We start from the raw sequence: 3,242 nt of genomic DNA, 5'->3' as shown, positions 1-3,242 counted from the left end.
TTGGCAGCGGTAGTATTCGCCTTAAAGATATGGAGGCACTATCTTTATGGTACTAAGTGTAAACTTTTCACTGATCATAAGAGTCTTCAATATCTCTTTAATCAGAAAGAATTGAACATGAGGCAACGGCGCTGGCTGGAATTATTCAAGGACTACGACTGTAAGATACTTTACCACCCTGGTAAAGCAAATGTTGTTGCTGATGCTCTCAGTCGGAAGGTAAATCTTGAAAAGAGACGGCCAAGAGCGTTGAGAATTGAAGTTGTCTCTACAATTGTGGAAAGTATAAAGAAAGCTCAGGAGGAAGCTTTAGAGAAAATTGACCGGAAGGAGGAACGTTTGGGTAAAACGTTGGTGTTTGATACAAACGGTCAAGGATTGAAGGTATTCAAAGATAGGATTTGGGTACCTAAGACGGGCGGAGTAAGAGGTCTTCTGATGGAAGAAGCTCACAAGACCATGTACTCGATTCATTCCGGCAGTACGAAAATGTATAGGGATCTAAAACCCTATTACTGGTGGCCGACAATGAAGCTCGATGTTGATAAGTATGTGACTGAGTGTGTAACTTGTGCTAGGGTTAAGGCACAACATCAGAAACCATATAGGAGTTTAGAACCATTGCCTGTACCCATGGGTAAATGGGAGGACATTACCATGGATTTTGTGACTAAACTGCCCAAAACAAGGAACGGTCACGACATGATTTGGGTGGTCGCTGATCGCTTCACTAAGAGTGCGCATTTCATAGCCGCTAACGAGAAATGGTCTATGGATAAACTTACGAATTTTTATGTGAAGAAAATTGTGAGGCTACACGGTGTTCCGTTAACGATTGTATCCGATCGTGACAGCCGTTTTACCTCAAGGTTTTGGAGGAGTCTACAAGAGGAATTGGGTACCAAGTTGTGTTTGAGTACAGCTTACCATCCGCAAACTGATGGTCAGAGCGAACGAACGATTCAAACATTGGAGGATATGCTGAGAGCATGTACCCTAGAATTCCAAGGTAACTGGGATGAACATTTACCTCTAGTAGAATTCTCCTATAATAATAGTTTCCACTCAAGCAAAAAGATGGCACCTTATCACGCTTTATATGGAGAAAGGTGTCGAACGCCATCATGTTGGCTGGAAGCTGGGGAAAAGCAGTTTATGGGACCTGAGATAGTCCATCAAACTGCTGAAAAGTTGAAAGTGATAAGGGAGAGGATGTTAGCTGCTCAAGTTCGACAAAAGAGCTATGCTGACAAGAAAAGACAACCGATATCCTTCGAAGTTGGAGATTCGGTTTTACTTAAAGTCTCGTCATGGAAGGGACTTATAAGATTTGGTAAAAGGGGAAAGTTGAGTCGAAGGTTTATTGGACCATTTAAAGTTGTTCAGAGGATCGGGAATCAAGCTTACAAGCTAGAATTACCGGAAGAACTGGAGGGTATTCATAACACATTTCATGTGTGTTATTTGAGGAAGTTCACGGGAGATGTGCCCAACATAATTCCCATTTCTGAATTAAGGTTGGATGAAAACAAAAGGTTGATTGAAGAACCTGAGGCAATCGTTGACCGTAAGACTATGAAGTTGCGACGCAAGATGGTTGATTTAGTGCTTGTGCGCTGGAAACATACGAATGGACCAAATCTCACCTGGGAAACGGAGAGTGACATGATGAGTCGCTACCCGCAGTTGTTTGGTGATGTGTGATTCCGGGGACGGAATCATCCTAAGGGGGAAAGAATTGTAACACTCGTGTTTCTAGCCTAGACATTAATATTAAGGTGATAGTCTAGGTTAACCTTTGTAACTAATTTTGAAGAAATGAAAAAGGAATTATGTGAATTCTATGTGTTTTATGCTTAATTACTAGGAGTTAATTAATTAAGAATAAAAATGAGCGTCAAAAAAATAAATATTAGATAAAGCTGATATCTATTAAGAAAGTTGTAGTGGACGTGACAAAGATTACAGATATATAAAGAATGTCGAAATCCGAGTTGTAACGAAGAAGTTATGACTTGTCGAAGTTTCACGACAAAACCGACACGGTGCTGAATGTCGTAAAAAGTGAGTTTTTGATAAACTACTTTTTAGCCTTAGTGATCTAAATGAAACTTGTAGTGTTCGTTAAACCGAGAGTAGGTATAAAAAGAACACCCAAATCTGACTTCGTATGAGGAAGTTATGATTTTTCGAAGTTTCAGCGTAGCAGTAGACACCTAAAAACTCGAATTTTAGATCGAGTGATTTTTAGCCGACATGACCTAAACAAGAATCGAAGGTCTCGTAAATAGTAGTACACCGGTAAAAAGTCTGACGAAAACGGACGTCGGATGAAGAAGTTATGAATTTTTAATGGATTTCATGTCCCGGTCTTTTAAAAATAATAATTTAAAAATTAAAGTCAAAATTAGCCGACGAAGTCTAAACGAAAGTTGTAGAGCGTAATTTTACCTACGCGTGCATATAAAGAACGTCAAAAACGGAGCTCGTATGCGAAAGTTATGGATTTTAGAAGTTTTTGCACACAAACCGAGAAAATTCGCATAGGTGGCTTCGGCCACGTCACCCTCGCTTAGAACGTGCCACGTGTCCGAAATTGGTGAGTCATGCGAGCCACGTGTCCGAGCTGCTGAGTCATCCGAGCTCCTGGCCTGATCCGAAGTGGTCCACTAAGAAGGCGACACGTACCCTCCTTCACGTGACCGAGCCCTCGCATGAAGCCACAGACACCCCCTCCTCGGATTCGGACTTCGGTCTAATCAGGAACTCCCAGCAGCCCCCTCGCACGCATAGCCCATGTGCGAGCCTTCCCCTGCGAGCTTCGGATCTTCGCCACCTGGAGGCTTCTCAGCCGTCGGATCAGGAGCTTCGGCCCCTATAAATAGAAGACTGCGAGCCTTCTCGGATACATTTAGAAAATCACCATCTTTCACCCCTTTCTTCATATTTTCTTCATCTTAACATCCCCCAAAGCCCCGGTATCGATTATAAGCCCCGGAATACGCCACGAAGTGCCCGTGAAGCCCGGAAAATTTATCTTTTCGGTTTCGAAGCCCGACCTTTGCAGAGCCCGATTCTCAATAAAACTCCCGGTTTTATTAGAAACGAACGTTTTAGGAAACGAATTGCTGCCCGATTTTCATCAAAACATGTGAGTGTGTAGTTACTTTCACTTTACACATAGATATGAAGTATTTAGCTTAAAATACGTGTTATGTGTAATATGTTAATTGTTTTTTTGA

This window comes from Lactuca virosa, chromosome 6 (assembly GCF_052849685.1).
Source record: "Lactuca virosa cultivar CGN04683 chromosome 6, Lactuca_virosa_CGN04683_v6, whole genome shotgun sequence".
In the NCBI taxonomy this organism is placed as follows: domain Eukaryota; kingdom Viridiplantae; phylum Streptophyta; class Magnoliopsida; order Asterales; family Asteraceae; genus Lactuca; species Lactuca virosa.
Note: the sequence above shows the minus strand (reverse complement) of the source record.